This window comes from Pinus tabuliformis, chromosome 5_1, assembly GCF_031772625.1.
Source record: "Pinus tabuliformis cultivar Carrire ecotype Pingquan chromosome 5_1, CPIR1, whole genome shotgun sequence".
In the NCBI taxonomy this organism is placed as follows: Eukaryota; Viridiplantae; Streptophyta; class Pinopsida; order Pinales; family Pinaceae; genus Pinus; species Pinus tabuliformis.
This window is the reverse complement of record NC_142305.1, coordinates 40790456-40810615: the sequence shown is the minus strand read 5'-3', so window position 1 is coordinate 40810615 and position 20160 is coordinate 40790456.

Here is a 20160-nt window from a genome sequence, read left to right as displayed (position 1 = left end):
AGTGTAGCCTGTATCTATGATATCCCAAACTTCTGTACCAAGAGATTGAAGATAGGCAGTAACTCTTACCTTCCAATAATTGAAGTTTGTCCCATCAAAAATTGGTGGCCTGATTGATGCTTCCCTCTCGTAGTTGCTCATGATGAATGATCTTCCTTCAAGCGATCAAGCTTCTCTGAAGGACCTGCTCTGATACCAATTGTTGGAAATAATACTGAGAGGGGGGTGAATCAGTATTATCAAGTTCTTTTAATAAATCTTCCTTATTTATTCTTTGAATTATTTTTGCATGTCAGTACCATAAAATAATGAGCATGAACAAAGAAAATAGATAGTCACACCAAAGAACACAAGATGTAAGGTGGAAACCCAATGTGGGTGAAAACCACCTGCTGCAATATGTCTCTATCTTCTTTCAAATTAGAAACTCCTTTTACAATGGTTTTGTACTAGTGCAGTCCTTTACCAGTACGCAGGCTGCAACCTGCAGAGAGCTACAACTCTCTCTCGTTTTCCAGTCTCTCCTGGAAGGGAGCTACAACCCCCTACTTCTTTTCTTTCAAGGACCATTTTTCATAAATTTTCAAACTGGATCCAAGAACATCAAAAACCCATCAACTACACTTGCATCATCAATCTCTAATTTCACCAAAGCCAACCCGCATACAGATCTGCAAATATTTCCTTATAACTTTGCAGTTGTTACATCAGACATACCCAGATCATAACATGTGTAAAATAAAACATGCATCAATAATTCAGACCCAGATTATTAGATTTATAGATCAAGCGTATGCCACATATCACAGATCAAAATCATATAGAGATACCACTATTCCAGCCTTAAGATTTTGACCCATCAATAGAACTTATCCTTCTCCTTACGGTCAGGTTCCTTCTTCATTTAGATCCAGATCTACACCAAAACCCAATCACAATATTCCAGATCTAGCACTTTATCAGATATTCGATAATTCAGAAGATGCTTTGCCAAATGATCTCCTTCCTCTTTTATAGTCTTAGGCCTTTCACAATACCACGGGCCAAAACCATAGGATCAAAAAACTGTTGGACTAATACCATGAACCAACCATGAAAGTACGTGAGATCAACACTTTTGGATGCAATACCACGGGCCAAAACCATAGGATCAAAAACTGTCAGACTAATACCATGAACCAACCATGAAATTGTGTGAGATCAACACTTTTGACGAGGTACCATGGTCCAAAACCATAGGTTCAAATACCAAGGACTAACTACCATGGACCAAAGGTAAGTTCTCCAACATATACGCGTTTTTCCTTGCATGAAAGTGTGTGAACTTTTTCTCTACATGAAATAAACTTTTCTCTGCATAAAAGTGCGTGAACTTTTCTCTACATGAAATAAACTTTTCTCTACATAAAAGTGCGTGAACTTTTCTCTACATGAAATAAACTTTTCTCTGCATATAAGTGCGTGAAATTTTCTCTACACTATAATTTATTATCTGAGATGAGTGAGTTGCCATCAAGTACAACATATGTATCATAATGCCAACACCACTATTCTTTAGACACTCGTGGATTTTTGTTCTCCTGTGCCGCAAACTCGTGAATCTTCTTGTCCAACCACTCTTCAATTTCTTTCTTCGTTGGATTCCAGTGGCACGAAATCAAACATCCTTTATGCAAATCCCGGTCCCAGCAACGAAACCATTTGTTGGCTTGTATGGGCTTGACCTAGGTTTAGAGGTGATTTAACCAAGCAAATCCCGGCACTACTGGTCCTTTCAACAACAGTCCGCGGAGAGCGGATTGAGGTCTCATCCGAAGTAGTATGGGAGGGTGCTAGAACCAAGTTTCTAGCGAGGTCCACGGTTTGACCCTGCGTGCACGTCGCTATGTGCACTTATTACTCCTTCGCAACCTGGGATGTTGTTTCCGCGCAGCCCTACTCAAGACGCAACTCGTATGATATGCAAGTTCCTTGCTATTTAATCTGTTATTACCTAATTACTTAACTTGCATGTGTAAGATTAATGATTATTATAGAATATTCAGCAATCATATCAGTGCGCATGATAAATAAACCAATATAAATACAAAGAAGGCAATGTACAACAAATACACGGAATTAATAATCAACTTCTCTTTATTAACCTTCAATCCCGATTATAGACTCGACACCGCCCTGCGCACTCAACTGCAGGGGTCTGTGCACTCAGCTGCAGAGCCTCTTCCTACTACTACGACCCAATACACTTAGAATCCTACTCTAAGCTCGAACCATTCGTATTCTTCTCTTTTATTCCTTCGCTATTCACTATCTTTACAACTTAGAGCCTCACTCTATTTATACAATCCCATGGTCTGCAGACCATGGGTAGGTCGACATGACTTTACATTACATTACATTACTTTAGGGCGGACAGCCCTATGACTTAACCTCTACTTTGCACTCCGTGCTTGCAATTCGCAGAGTTTTACAAAACCTTTGACCAAAACTTGGGCTCTGAGCCCCAAAACATGTTGTGGGGCGATTCCATGCCCAACACCCACATTGTATCATTGTCCTTGCTATGGGGTTGTGAAACCACGATACCAACACCCTTTATCATTTCTATAAATACTTCCTTGATATTGGTATCTAATGAATCAAGTTTGAAGCCCCTTTCCTCCACTACCTAAGTAATAAAATCATTATCCATCCAATACAATTTAATAATACTAAAAATATTGGTATCCTTATTTCTAAAGAAGCTTGGGTGTACAATTGACCCTTCAAATTCCTCACGATTTTTTCATTATATTTTTTTTCTTTTCTCCCTAATTGACACTTCCATTTACCTATTTCCCCCTTAACTTGAATATAAAACTTACAGTTGAAGTAGTTACCTATCGCCCAAACATCTTTCTTAGCCCTAGTGATGTAGTAGGGAGCTTCATAGTAACATAAAGTTTGGTTGCTAGTTCTAGACCTTCTAACTGCCATTTTTTTTCTTGTATTCTTGTCCATGTCCATATCCCTCTTATCGTCTTCAATGCCCAAAATTAAATAAGATAGAAAATATGAGGGACTGATGAGATATAGAGGTAATGAATAACAATAGCCTCTAGATGCTAGGGTAAACTAGGATCATGGTTAAGCAATTCTAGGCAAGCATGACGAAATATCCATAAGAAAGGGAAGTGTCAATTCCCAAAATATTTTCTTTTACCATCTACCTCAAACTCCCTCTTAGGTGTCCCTAGTTCAAGGGGAACCCAAGAGCCAATACATAGTATAATTAAACAAAAAAAGGAATAAATGGGAGAAAAATACTAGAACTTGTGAACTAAAAACCATGCATGCCATTGTCACCTTATTTATACTGACCAAAATGACTTCCAAACAGCACCACAATTTTGTGTTAGTTATTTTCAAACTTAGCCTTAAATACTTCCTCACTATTTCCTTTCATGATGTCCATTAACATCACCTTAGCCAGGCATTAAAGCTCAATACAATATTGGGGCAGGCTTGAGTGATCATTAAAACCACTACTTTGCACCTCCATTTACCTTGCAATCATAGTTTATACTTGGATTGATGTGCTTACCACCACATAACACATTGGGGTGGCATGAGATTAGCCCCTAACACCTCATCTGAGTTACGTTACATCTATCTTAAATGAGTATGGTATGTGAAGTTATGAGACACATGTGTGTAGTTATATATATATATATATATATATATATATATATATATATATATAAAAGGTCCTAATATATATTTTTTAAAGTGATGAACTTTTTAAGAATTATTTGAGAATATTAATGTTCTTTTATCATGAAACGAAGAGCATTTACATAGTTTCAAAATTGAGTGTAAAGTTCGTAGCCCATATATATTATGAACTCAACATATTCTAGGGTTAGTATAGTTATTATTGTACAACACTAATCAAGCTTGGACACTTCTTGGGATAATGTAAGCCCCATAATTTGGCTCCCACCCTTAGAATTATTCCCCATTAAATATGATCCTTAGACCAGACAGGGACTAAACCCCATTCAAACCAACTAATCTACATTGTATATAAAAATCAAATTTATCTAACATTACTATTAAAAATATAAAATTTCAATAACTAAATTTCTATGGCAAAGATATAATAACAATAATATGTTTTATAGCTTGATAATTTAGCTATTTTAACATCTAAATTTAAAATTACAAACTTATAATTATATTTTGTTTTAAATTTTATTAGGTGGATGGTAAAGATTTAACCTCCACAAAATATTTGAATATTTTTAGTAGTATGCATAAATTAAAGGCTGAGATTTATCTCCAAAGTATTTATGTTCTTATAACCTTTTTAATTAAATTGATTAATTAAGAAAAATATCATATAAACAAATGGCATATAAAATGAGTTATAAATTTTTAGCTGTGTAATATTGATAAGTCATAATATTATAATAAAATCAAATTATAAATTAAAAAAATTCATAATCAAATAAGTAAGAAAGTAAAAATAAATCTTTATAATTAAAAATCTTATTATAGATTTTTTAAATATATTTATGTTTAAATTATATATTAATTTTTAATTAATAATAATTAAAAATTAATATATAATACTGACCTTTCTAGCCTTTTACAATGTCAAAATTATAGTGAGCTCGGGAGGCTTCTCTCCAAGCTTTTTGAGTATAGGAATAAAATCTTAAATCAAAATAGATAATTTGTTTCTTTAGGTCCGATAGACAATTATTTGGTCTCAGCGGACGTTAACCATCATCATCATCAATAATATGATGTTAAAATTAATTTAATAATTTTTATAATTTTAAGTAAGATTGATGCTGAAGCATTATATATATTATTGTTACTATCATTATATAATTTAAATAACCCGACTGCAAATTTAACTTATCATGCTTATTGTGATTATGATATAGACTATTGTGTTAACCCACTGTAAATAATATTACTTTTGAATCCCATTTCAATAATATAAAATATAATTCTTAACAAAATCCACCACTAACACTATGATGCTAAGTTGAAAGATATCTTTATATGTTCTAAATTATTAGTCTTATCCTTAAATCACATGGTCATACTAATTATATCATTAGATGCTTTCCAAAAATACATTAATAAAATGATAAATCCATTCTTAGGGACACAAAACTTAAGGCATAAGTTAATTATTAGGTTTAAAATAATTTTAAGCGTAATTGAAAAGAATATGCTCTCTTAACGGATAGTGTTTCCAAATTAACTCGTAGTGACACACAAATTAAGCCGTAAGTTAATTATATAATTTAAAATAATTTTAAGTGTAATTTAAAAGAATATACTCCTTTAAGAACACATGTATTGTTTCCAAATTTGAGCTCTTCCTCGAAGGAATTTATTGAATATAAACATATCCTTGAAGGAATTTAATGAATATAAACATATTTAATGATATCGAGGAAAATCATTTTTATGACTTTAAATTCAGATGCCACTGATAATAGTGTAGCAGATAATCAAAGGTTCAAAATAAACTTCCTTGTCTTTTATTATTATTATAAAATGTTGTAATGAAATTCGTTAGACGTCATTTAATTTAAGATGTCCACAAGTGATATATGGGAGTACAACATGTTGATGTAAAGTTATTGTCATTGTTCTCTAGGTACATATTTCGATGGAGCTGCTCAACATGGGATATGTGTATGTGGTGTATACATTAAAATAGCAGAGGATCAGGATATTGAAATTTATTGGAATGCTGCACTGGGGTCCAATAACAGAGCTGAGGTGGTGGCATTAGCGGGGCTCCTATCCTATTGCAACTTTCCTGACATTCCGTTTTTGCAAATCTATTGAGACTCAAGGATAATAATTGATCATGTTTTATCAAAACACAACATAAAAATATTCATCTCGCTGGATTGTTGGACAAGATTGCAGCGATATGGAATAACAAGAAGGCCTATAAGATTTCACACATTGACAAGAACAAAAACAAAAAAGCGGATGCATTATCCAAAATGGGTCTAACTTCTCCCCAAGGCGTTTGAAGGATGCAGATCAAAATGGACAACAGTTGCTTCCAGATACAGGACTTTTGTCTTCCGGGTATATAATTTTTAAGCTATGGAAAAATTTCTGGTATGTTTTCCTACACGTGCTCATACAATGGCTATCTCATAAGCATAGGATATGCATATATAATCTTGCTGCCATGGTAATCTTTTTGCTTCCCTATATCTGTAGATCACAATATCTAAATCTACTCAAACGTCATGTTGTATATAAAGGACATCTTTCAAATGTTTTTGCTAATACTTTAGATGTGGCGTGATCCACACGACAGCGTAAACTAATGGCAATATCAACCGAGTATGTATGTCTATATTTGAATATAATAAAAATATACAACTTTTTTTTCGCGCTGAAAAAAAGGTTATTGCCATTGTGAACTCGAGAGTGAGGCATGCGCGAAATGTGTCGTTTATATGATTATTTGAGATAGTCTAATTTATAAATAAAATAAAATTTTTATTGGAATTTATTAAAATTTGGTAATATAATTTTAAGATTTTTGTTATTTAAAATGCATTTTTGAATGTATAAATGGATTTAGTCCAATTAAAAATTATTGGGGCACTGAAATTCATCAAAATTAAGCAAAAAAAATTCAAGTTGTTTAAAATGCATTTTTGAATGTATAAATGGATTCGGCACAATGAAAAACCACATGGCACTTGAATTATGTAGATTAAACAATTTAACTCAAGTTTTTAAAAATATCTATCCGATTTTGATTAAAATTAACTAGAAAAAATGTCGTCAAAAAATGTCATTTCATCTATAAGTTAGACTACCCTTTGATTATTTAGTGTTTTTTTTTGGTTTCTCGAGAAAAAATTTGAGTTGTTAAATTTACATGGGATTATTTAAAATATATAAAAGTAATAATAATAATATATTAATGTAGTTGTATAAATTAAATAACTAGTAAATGTTAACATATTTCTAAATAAATATTTCACATTATTAAGATTTAAAAAATCATAAAAAATTAATTAAATTAAAATTATTAATAATAAAAAATTAATATATAATTTAAACATAATATATTTTAAAAATATGTAACAAGATGATTTACATTAGAGCTTCTAAATATATACATAAGTTTTGTTTCAATACCATGGTTTATCAATACGACATGCCCAAAAAACCATAACTCATTTCATATGGCACTTGTTCATATGATATATATTTTTTAATTAACCAATTTAATTAACAGTGTTAAAAGGGCATAACTACTTTGGAGATAAATCTTAATCTTTAGTTTGTGCATACTATTAAGAATATTCTATACGGTTAAATCCCTACCATCCACCTAATAATTATTGATAATTAAAGTAAAATTCTTGAAGCCTTATTCCAAAATAGGCATACCTATTAACACAATTAAAAAGATGGTGTAAGATACACAAAAATATTTAAAACAAAATATAATTGTAAGTTTGTAATTTTAAATATGGATGTCAAAATAGTTAAATTATAAAACTTACTATTGTTATTATATATTTGTGATAGAATTTTAATTATTAAAAATTAAAAGTATGTATAGTAGTACAAGAGAAGGTTGACTTTACATATCCATAATTTGTAGATTACTTGGTTTGTATGGGTTTAGTCTTTGTCTGGTCTTAGATTCAAATTTCATGGGAAATAAGTTTTAGGGTGGGAGCCAAATTGTGGGACTAACACTATCCCAATGAGTGTCCAAGCTTGATCAAGTCTTAAGCTTGATGGAATCTTGCACAATAAGGGCTACCCTAGAATACTTTGAACTCATAATAAATATGAGCTAAAAATTTTACGCTCAAGCTTGAAACCCTAGGATATGTTGAACTCAATGAATATGGGCTAAAAATTTTACACTCAAATTTGAAACAATGTGAATATTCTTCCTTTCATGATAAATTAACATTGATCTTCCCATATAATTCTCTAAAACTTTATAAGAAAGTGAAGACTTAGGGTTTTGCAAAAAAAATCCTTGAAAGGTTAACCACTAAGGCACGAATCTAAGGTATTTAGATCTGTATTTTAATATGGTGTATTCTGGTTGGCTGCATCACTGGAACACAAGGGAGGGGTGCAATCCCCTCCTATCGAAATGTGCTTTTTAGATCTCACAAGTCTTTGTGAGGGGAGTGGGCTCATCTGGAGAGAATGGAGGGAATAGTGAAAATCTAGTACTGGGGGCCCATTGGCAATCCCAGTTTAAGGGATGTTTCCTCCCAAAGGCAACACCAAACCCTAAACTGGTTATTTTGAGTGACTGGGTGGAAAAATCAAGGAAGTTTATGAAATATCACACATTGATATGTAAATTTATGGGAATTTGGCCTAAGGAGAAAGATATAGTGAAGTGGATCCAATTGAAATGAAAGTCGAATAGATTGAATATTTGTATTGAAAACTCTAGTGTTGTGGCCAAAATTGATCATTATCACCATAGGAAATTCAAAGAAGCGATCGAAATAGGGAAACACCATAACAACCTTAACTGCGATGATGGTTGAAAAATTAGTGATAACTAGATTCCCACTCTAACCTATGATTCAACCTTCTCCTAGATGTTCCCTGCCCTCTTTTCGCTTGTTTTGGCCTCCATAATCTTCCCTTTAGTACATCTACCTTACATTCAGTCAACATTTAAAAAAAACCAATATTAAAAATAAATAATTTTTAATTTCCTATTTTAATTAATTAAAAATTTCTAATAATTTTTAATTTCCTATTTTAATAAATTAAAAATTTCTAACTAATCTTTAGTTAATTTAAATCTCAAATCATTATATTCAATTTTGATGCAGGAGCATTCAGCTCAGAAGAATCATTGTATTTTAGTAGACATAGGGGGGTCTTGTGTTTTAAGGAAGTTGGTTTCCTAAGTGTTGAATTAATGTAATTATTAAGGTTTTGAGTGATTTTAATGAGAGAAGCTAGAATAGGGATTTAATTAAGTATAGTGAGGCATATTTGTAAATGTTCTCGAATGTTGGAGAACATGAGAGATTTAGGATAGTTGAGAGATTGAGAGATTTGAGAATTAATTGTAAAACTTAGATTAGGAGTTAGTTCATGATTTTGTGGATTAGAGAGGATCCTTAGAGATAAGGAAGAGATTTTAGGATTTTGTTGAGAAGGTTATGGATCTAAACCAGGAATTGGTTGTAGAATCCTTTTGTATAAATGTAAGCCTAAAAGGCATAGTCAAGTTAGATAGTTAGCTGGTTAGCTAGTTAGAGGTTGTGAGTTAGAGGTTTGATTGTAAGCCTACGGGCAGGTAGGAAAACAGAGGCCACTGATACAGAAGATCAAGCCAAGGAGAGAGTTCCTGTGTAAATACCTGTTTATTAATACAAACAACTCGATTCTGAGTTTATGTGTGTGTATGGTGTAATTTAGTTATAATCTATGTGTGAACTAGAGTAAGTTCTGTATAACAAAGGTTGCAGGTGGAGTTCGAGCGGAACAAAGAGAAGAAGTGATATGAAGGATCATATTGGATCGTTTGAATCCATTCGAAGGATCAGAGTCGAGATTCAGGAGTGACTGTGTTAAGAGCATGCGGAGTTAAATCAAGAGGGAGTTGTGTGCAGAACAACAAAAAACCAAAAACCCTGAAGTAAGCCTGAAACCACAGAGAACTTTGAGAAACCATGTAAAGGCGAAGAAAGTAAAGGCATGAAGGAAGGAAGTAAACATGCACAGAAGCCATTGGATCAGCTAGATCAACGGATGAGATTGTTTGCGATAAGTGGCCAGGATTAAGTCGCGTAGAATGGAGTCAAGAAATGAACGGCGGAGATTAAACCCAAGTGCTTGCAGAAGGTGAATTGTGGAAGTTGATCTGGATCATCAGATCAACAGATCCATTAGATCAACAGTTATCGCATGGGCAAAATGCGCGAGAAAAGTAGTTTTGCAGGCAGAAATGGTTTATCGGGTGGAGAAAAAGTGGTATGTGGTAATTCGGAGTGGTCACTCGATTCCATTTAGCAGTTGACACGTAACATGTCGAAGGAGAGAGGAACTGCTTTATCGGGTGGGTAATCTTCATGCAAGTGGCTCACCCGATATCGTTGTTAACCGTTGGATCAAATGGGTTTTGATTAATGGTCGTGGATCACCGATTAGTTTTATTGATCGAGGAAGTCAACAACCGTTGGATCTGAAAGGTAAGATCAATGACGGAGATTGAAGTCAATAAGGCTTGGGCCTGAGTGGACCCGAGAAGTTTATCAACGTGTGTTAAGTTCATTTGAGTTTCGGAGGATGAATGGAGATCGCACAACGACCGTTCATATGATGGAGTGAAATCAACGGTGGAGGTTGAACGCGATAAAGGTAACATCGATAAATGTGCCAAGGTCAAGGATTGGTGGAAAGGTAAGGCTTACGTGTATTTTATGTGTATTTCTATTATATAAGAATTATAATAGAAATGAAGCGGATAAAGGTTTTATGGGTTAAGTTCGAATATAACCAAAGTTAAGAGTGGGGTTTGGTTAATATGCGCGGGGTATAGAATTAACCAAAGTTTATGAAGGTTGAATAAAGTTCTGCTAGAAAGGTTAATGAAGGGTTAGACTATAGAAAGTCAAATGAAATGTTTCCGCATGAGATTAAATGAAGGGGCCTTAAACCTTTATTTGTGAAGGTTTTCACCATGGATCAGGTGATTAATTCTTGGGACCAGTGACATGCAATTTTATTTGCATAATGTGGGTATTGTCAGCTTAGGCTGGCATCAAATTTCTAAAATAAATAAATAAAAACTTTATAAATTAGTCAATAATAATTTATAACAATATATTAAAGTTTATAAGCATTAGAGACCTTGCATCTTCATTAACAAATTATTTCTAATAATTATATAAAAAAAAAATAATTTTAGAATCCTCAATTTGAAATAAATTAAAGGATTAAAAAATTCTATTCAATTTAAATCATCATTATTAATCATTATATATTAATTATTATTCATTTTAAACATTCAATTATAGCTAAAAATAAAGATAATTTCATACAACTTATTGAATTTAAATCACTAATATTCATTTTAATCATATAATTAATAAAAATTAATTAACTATACAAAAATTATTAGTTAATTTATAATAACTAATAGATATTGGGGTATTAATTAACATTTATATTTTTTAAACATTCAATAAAAAACCAAAAATACATTGGTCAAAAACTTAAAAAAAAAAAATTAATAATCTTTAAAGGAAATTGGATATTAAATTAAAACTAAAAAGTAAAACTAAAATCATTAACAAATTAAAACATAAATAAAAATAAAAATTATAACATGAATTATATCATCATCAAACCTGTCGGTTGCTTCCCATCCCAACCCTAACCTTTATTTATTAACCCTATTAAGTTCTGACTTATTCACTCATGGATCTAATTCTGATGATGAACCACATATGTTGGTTTGAAACGTCGATTCCAAAAAACATGAATGCGATGACTCCATAAGATAACACCACACAAAATATGGATTGCAGAAGCCTCAAATCAATAGATTGAATAAGCTGAGACCTAGGGCCAAATATTTTTTCATAGTGATCTTCACAGATTTGGAAGATCGTAAATGAAACTTTGAAAATGGACCGTATTTTATGAATAACGTTGGGTTATTTATGATATTTTGGGAAGCTTTTTATGATCTAGAGAAAGAGTAGTTCCTGGCAACCCCAGTGTGGGTTCAACTCTTCTCCTTGCCCAAAGACTTTTGTGAACACAATATTCTTGAAGGTATTGGGAACTCAATTAAGGAATTTGTGAAAGTATCAGAGATAACAAAGAGAAGGATGCATACATCATATGCCCGAATTTGTATATACCTTAACATCTCAAAACCCCTCTCGAAATCCATATGCATTGAGTACCAAGATGAGATATAAATGTAACAACTTAATTATGAGCATGTACCATTCCAATGTAGAAGGTGCCATGAACATGAGCACCTAATTAGGGAATGCCCATTGACTATTCAGGAAAACCAGGAAATGAATAAGGACAATAATCATGAGGGTTTCCTAGAGGTGGTCAATAAAAGGAATCACAATTCCTAGAACCAAACAAAAAAGACAATGTCGGAAATATCAATCGAAATGTAGGAACCACTGTCAAACAATAAGTTCTCAAATCTCACAAAGCTAGAAGAGACGACAGAGGGTTTAATACAACTGATCGAACCAATAGAGCTATCCATGGAGGTAGATAGTTAGGTTATAATTCAAAGAGAGATACCAACACCCAAAAGCGAAACCCTGGAGGAGTTGTCTGATGCACCAGATTTAAAGAGGCTACTAGATAATAGTAGAATTATCCTAGAGGCAGAAGATAGACTGGAAACCTTCAGTCTAGATGAGATTACAATGGTTAAATTTTTAAAAACATGGGCTAGGGCAAAAGTCACGGACATCTCGTCGAAGCAAATCCAACATTTTTACCAATTGTATGTCCAATGGAGGCAAACAAAACTTCAAATGGTGGGCGAATCAAAGAACCTTATTATAGCTCACGAAGGTTCTCCTAATCCTAGTATGCCAAAAGGGAAACAGATGGGTGAATGAGGCCACAAAGGAAGGAAGATGATGCAAGAGGTCATCAAAGAATTTGGAGAATTCTTCATTAATCCTAGGCATATCAACGAAATCACGTAATATTCCCCCTCTTTGCTCTAGATCCATAGTGAAAGTAGTCTCATGCAACACTTGGGGCCTCAATAATAAAGTTAAAGTGAGGTGCCTAAAGGATAGAGCATAAAAAGAAAAAATGGATACTATTCTCTTATAGGAAACAAAAATATTGAGTGAGAAACTTGTGGAAGTTGTTGGAAAATGCTTGAAAGGAAGCACATATATGGCTATAGATGCTCGCAGCAATTTAGACAAATTAGCGGTGGTTTGGAACCCAAGAGTAATATTTTTTCAGGACTTGGTGGCCTATCCAAAAATTCTTTCAGGAAGATTTCATTGTATAGAGGTGTAGGATGAGATTTTCCTCACAACGGTCTATGTCCCCTTAGTTATCAAGGATACAATGGGGTTTATGAAAGACTTACACAACCTAAGGAGCATGCATATGAATGAGTGTTGGATATTGGGGGTAAAAAAACATCTAATAAGACATCTAGATGAGAAGGAAGGGTGGGTTTGATGTCTAGATCAGTCAGCGCAAATATTCCAAGAGGTAATTCAAGATCTAAGGATTGTGGATATAGATAATATTAACAACACATTTACTGGGAACAACCACAAGGGAGGCAGACACCAAGTAGTTTCTCAATTGGATAGATTCTTTCTATCAATAGGATTGTTGGGAAGAGAGGTGGATGTAGAAGTGACTATTCTACCTTATTTAGGCTTTGATCATTGGCCTATATGCTTAGAGATTGATTTAAAGATAGCCCCTTTAGATTTGAATTTTTTTTGTTTCATTGCTAGGATTTCGTTCCAAAATTAGGGGAGTGGTGGAAAGAGATAGATGTGCAAGGCCGAAAATTGATGGAAACTTTCCAACTCAAATAGAAAGCCCTAAAATTTAGAATCAAACTTTGGAATCAGATGGAATTCGGAAACATTCATCTTGAGAAATGAAAGTTGGAAAACAGGATGGAGGAAATTCAATAATAAATCATCAAGGATGGTTGATAAAAGAATTTGATCAAGGAAGAGGGATTACTCATCCATGAATTGGAATAACAACAAAATAAAGAGGAGACTCTCTGGAGAAAAAAATTTAGAGTCGAGTGGTTGAACGAAGGGGAGTGAAACACTAGGTTCTTTTATAAGGCTATGATCAACCACACACAACATAATCAGGTTTTCTTCCTTGTGTTGAGAGAGGAAAATTGACTGCTACAACATGAGTAAATCAAGGATGAGCTAATATTTTATTTCCAAAAGCTTCTTAAGGAGACAGACTTTGATAAAGAGGAAGCTATTGATAAGATCACCTTATTCATTCCTAAACTTGTATATGCCAAGTAGAACTCAACTATGATTAGAGATATCTCATTTGTTGAGGTTGAGGAGGTGATTAAATAGATGCCAAGTAATAAAGCCTCAAGGCCATATGGATTCACCACATATTCCTTCAAAGCATGTTGTGACTTCCTAGGCCATGAAATTCACACACTAGTGGAAGTGTCAAGGAGGCTAAAACAGGTATGGTCCGGACTCAATGCTACCTTTTTTACCCTAATCCCCAGTACTGGAAACTCCAGTGATCCTAGTGGATTTCAACCCATAACACTTTGTAATGTGATGTATAAAGTCATTTATTTAGTCATTTTGAAAAGACTCAATTCGTTGTTGAATCATATTATTACGCCAGAGAAAATAGGGTTCGTGGAATGGAGGCATATTTTAGACGGAATTGTTACAACCAACAAAATGATTCACACTCTCGGGCTAGCTAGGAGAACATGTATGATCATTAAACTTGATTTATCAAAAGGAGATGACATATTAAATCAGAAGTACTTTCTCAGAGTGGTAGAATCATTTGGGTTCTTTCCTTAGTGGATCAAATGGATTAGATCCTTCATCTCTACACCTTTCTTCTCAATTTGAGTTAATAGTTCTCTAAAATGCACCTTTCGAGGGTTGGGGGGTTTGAGATAAGGTGATCCTCTAGCCCCTTTTTTATTCATTTTGGTAGTGGAAGGGTTGGAAAGGTATATAAAGGAAGTTGCATATTAGGGAGAAATTAAAGGAATTAGATTATTAGGCCAAGATATCCTGATCACACATCAACAATTTGTTGTTGAAAACCTACCTTTTCAGAGAAACTTCACTACAGGAAGCATGGTGTGCCACTCTCATCTTATCATATTTTCTAGACACGTTAGGTATGAAGATCAATGGGGATAAATCTCACATATTTCTCTTCCATACCCGAATATGAGTATAGGTTCACCTAGCTTGAACTTTGGGTTTCCAAATAGGAAGTCTTCTAGCCAAATATTTGGGCATTCAGATGGTAGAAAACTCCTTCAATGCCTCATTTTGGCAGGAAATGTTGGAGCATATTGAAAAGTTTCTAGCTAATAGAACCTTTCGTTTTCTGAACTTGGCTAGATGGGTTACACTATTGAAATCGGTCCTCCAGGCTTTTCCGGTGTATTAACTATCAATCCTACCATCACCAAAAATGGTATACAAATATATTGTGTTTATTTTTAGGAATTTCTTATGGAAGGGTGAAAATAAATGGAAGAAATGGACCCTGGTGGTGTGGGATAAGGTTTCTCTTCCCAAGATGGGACGAGGTTTAGGAGTGTTAGATGCTAAAATCTTCAACATAGCATTGCGAGTGAAACTTTGGTAGTAGTGGCTACAAATGGGATCAGAGTTATGGAAGCGAATTTGGGATGACAAATATAGCATAGATAGCTCCTTGGAGGAAAATATTAAAATGAAAACCTTCCCCTTGGGACCACTTATATGGAATATGGCCTAGGATAATAGGTCCCTTATTCAAGATAATATGTTTTGGGAAATATGGAATGGTTAGATGGAGAAATTCTGGAGAGAAGCATGGTAGCCACTTCGCAACCTGAAGAATAGAGATGAACTAATGGAGCTCAGAGAATTCAGTATTGCATGGGGTGCTAATTGGTGGCATAATTTTGGACAGATCAAACCCCTCAATCTAAATAGTGAGAGTGGAAATCCCAGGTACACTGGTCAGAGGATCAATCAATGCGGGCATGGTAGTTGTTGTCCTCATGTCCATAGGAAAGGAAAATACAAATAACTCATGACCCAGATAAACTAGGCTGGGGATATAAACCTAAAGGATTGTTCATAGTAAGACAAGGGTATATAATCATGGCAAAACATCAGGAAGCTCATCAAGAGCCTCTGTGGTGGAGAGTATGGACAAGTAAATTATGGCCAAAGGGAGTCCATTTCCTATGGTTAATAGGAAGTCAAAAGCTACTAACTTGGGACTTATTAAGAAAGAAAGGACACATAGGCCCATCCTATTACCCCCTATGTAGGATCCGGGAGGAAACCACGAAACAAATTTAAACTTATGTAATTTCATTGGAGATTTATGGAACAGAATGCTCCTCCTCTTTGGACACTGAAACTATCACAAAACAACCTCAAAGAGACATTGGAGACATGGCAGCTTCATCTCTTCAAAAAACCTATGGTGAATAGAGCTTGGACTCTAGTTCTAAGATTCCTATTGTGGAATGTGTGGAAAGAGTGAAACCAAAATATCTTTAAATATTAGAAGCCATCCATAAACCATGTGTGGAAAATCACTAAGAAAAACTTAAAATAGACCATTCTATCATAATCTTGGAACTCTAGAGATTGGAAGGTGGAACAATTAAAGGAGTGAACCTTGAAGGATCTTAAAATATCTCACGAGATGGTTGTTTCAATTAAGACTCTGCAACCTCAACAAGTGAGAATGTCTTCCCTCTGCTGCACCCCTCCCCTTACAATATTTATTAAGTTGAATTTTGATGGTGCATCTAAAGGTAATCCCGACCTTGCTGGTTTCAACGACATATTTTGGGATGAGAGGGGAACTGTTTGGCACATCTACGCAGGGTATTGTGGATACACTAGTAATAATGTGGCATAATTTATTGTATTAGAGAGAGAGTTATGAATTTCCAAAGAGAAGGGGTGCATAAAGATCCAGGTCAATGGAGATTCTTAGTTAGGAGTGGGTGCAACTCAAAAATTGATATATGGGGCCCCAATGACGAAAGTTGTTAAAAGTTGGTGTTTGGATATCCTGTTATATCAAATCCAATATTTGTTATTATCCTTTTCCTACATGATATATTATCACTCTCGCGGATATGGTAATAAAGAAACCGATCTCCTAGCTAATTGGGGAAGTGTTGTAAAATATTTAGAGTTTTCCTCCACATGGTTGGTTTAAACTAGCTACAATTGGTCTAAAGAGATGGCTAAAATCTTGGAAAAAGACAGGAAATCCCCGATGGGGGTGTGTTTCCATGGGATAATGAGGCTCATGTTGATTTTTCAAGGCAAATGATATTTTGTGTTAATGTCTTAAAATCTATGACATAGCCAACTCAAATGCCTCAACTTATCCTACACTGCTTGCAACTCCTTGAATAAGGATAGATCTACTGTTGATGCCTTCTTGAGGAGACGTCACCCTTATGATGTAGATCTGGCCTCCCTAGAAGCCCTCCTTGGCTTCCTAGCTCGGCCTCTATACTACAGATTTTATCTTCCCTTGAGGATGAGTGTCCTTGAGATCCTCCTCCTTGAATCTGAGCATTTTTGGCCTTCTTCTAGACTTGGGTCTGACCTTCCTTGCTCCCACTCGACCTCCTTATATCTCTATAGCCTCGAGGTAATCAGACCTCTCTTCTTGGCTACATATTTAGAAGCCCTCATGATCAAATGAATTCTTCACTTGATTCCTAGCCTTATGCTAAGGCCTTCTTTAAATAAATTTCTCAAGCCTTTTTAGGAACCATCTAGACCTTAGGGGTTTGATCCTCTTTAGATTTAGGAATTTAATTTTAATTTCCTTTTTAATTTTTCTTTTTGAATTTTAAACCTCATCTGGGTCTAAAACCCCTTCACTTGGGCCTTTTGCTCACAAACTGATTTTGCAACTAAAATTCACACAAACCTCAATATAGGCTTATGGAATATCTCGCAAGCTACACATTTCAACACTCCCTCTTAGAAAGGAAGGTGCTTCCACTGAAGTATCCAATATCACTAATGAAACTAGCCAACCTGACATCCACCTCTGCAGCATACCCTGTAGAATGGATCACAGTCACTATGTAGTGTCTCTGCCTCATCCGATCCTGAAGACCTCACACTTCCTTAGGGATGCTCCCATTGAATTTATACTCCCTCTGAGTCTACACGATCTTTAGTGGACCACAAGATTCCATGTGCATACTCTGATCCACTGGCCCTTCAAAGTAGCTCTGATACCATGTTGATTTTTCATGGCAACTGATATTCTAGGTTAGTGTATTAAAATCTCTAATATAACCAACTCAAATGCCTCAACTTACCCTACACTGCTTGTGGCTCCTTGAACAAGGAGAGATTTGTTTTTTATGCCTTCTTGAGGAGATGTCACCCCTATGATGTAGATATGTCCTCCCTAAAATCCCTCCTTAGCTTCCTAGCTCGACCTCTATATTGCAGATATGATCTTCCCTTGAGGATGAGTGTCCTTGAGATCCCCCTCCTTGAATTTGAGCTTTTTTTACCTTCTTCCAGACTTGGGTCAGACCTTCCTTGCTCCCGCTTGACCTCCTTAAATCTCTGTAGCCCTGAGGTACTCAAATATCTCTTCTTAGCTACATCTTTAGAAGACCTCATGATCAAATGAATTCTTCACTTGATGCCTAGCCTTATGCTAAGGCCTTTTTTAAACAAATTCAATTTTAATTTCCTTTTAATTTTTCTTTTTGAATTTTAAAACCCATTTGGGTCTAAAACCCCTTCTCTTGGGTCTTTTGCACACAAACTCCTTTTGCGACCAAAATTCACATAAATCTTGATCTGGGCTTGTGGAATATCTCCCAAGCTACACATTTCAACAAATTGAAGTTGGGATTCACCACACCATGAATCCTCGTGATATCGGCTAATTTAATTTGTGGAAGATGGGATGCGTGAAATCTTGTGTGAGACCACAAGCCATAGTAGGGTGCTAATTAAGAATGTTAATTCTTGTCATTTTGATCGTTGGAGTTTTATACCAGTGGAAAGAATGATGATTTTTCTAGTGACAACAGTTCCTATAGTCTTAAATGAGAGGAAGGGAAGATTATAGTTTGCATGATTATGTGTTGGGAATCATAGAGAAATACAAGGGGAAGTATCTTTGGTCTAGTATTATGACGATAGGGGGAATTCATGGAGAAATCTGGCTTTGTCATTCTATCAAGTAGGAGATCCACGGTGAAGGAAATGGAGAGCTAGGCAAAGAGTGGTGCGATGTGATATTGTTCGAGGAGAAGTTAGACCATACTCTAGATGTAGTCTCTTTGATTCATCCCACAGAGTTGTTATGGGTAATCCATACCAGGTATAAAACTTTAAGCCTGACCATTCCTATTGAGATATTTGGTTTCATGTTTATTGCATCTAGTTTCTTAGTGTTCTTCTAGGAAGAGTGGTCATTTGGCAATGGGTAGTTTTGTCGGCCTTATATATTTGTAATTGGGGAGGTCAATAGTTTCCTTGGTGTCTTGTGGGGGGAGAAGCACACCCATAGATGCTTGAGTCTTATAAGTGACCAGGTCCCTGGTTGCGCATGGGTGTCGCCTCTATCAGTGGGTGTGTTTCTCATAGGAGTCATCCTAGTGGGAAGAGGTGGGATAATGACTATTTTCAAGGACTCTTTGGTCTCGATGGTGGCTTGTGGAGGCTCCCTTATTAGGATGTGTTTGAATTTGGGAACAATGAAATCTAAGGCCCCAAGCAAGGAAAAGGGTCATCCTTAGTTTTCCAAGTGGATTTAGTGGCATAAGAGAGTAGTTTTTTTTATAGGGAAAGTTGCTAATTGGAGGGTGGAAGTGCAATGGCATTTGCAAAAGCTCCAACATAATATGCATCCTCATCAAGGTTGGGCACATCAAAGAATGGAGGGGAGGGGGCATATGGCGTGGAAACAACAATTGGACCAAAGTCAAGGTGAAATTATTGACCCACCACCTTCATAGTTTATGCCCATGACATTGAGAGACTCCCCGATGGAGGGAAATCCTAATTTCATGAAAAAATTAAATTCTTCCTTGGAACAAATTAGTTGGGACTGGAAAGATTATCACAATGGAATTATGGACTTCATAAGCCACATTTAAAGAAATTTGTGGGAGATCCATAATCGATTAGTCATTATATGGAGAAAGAAACAATGAATCCAAGAGAAGCTAGACCATATAGAGACTAGATTAACTCACATGGAGGGGCATGTTCATTGTGAATCTAGGCCTCCTCCATCCCCTGGCTAGGTCTAGATTATCCTACTACGATGAAGTCTAGATATTTCTTATGATAATTGTTTGTCTCTTAGTCTTATGGGTTTTTTGGAACT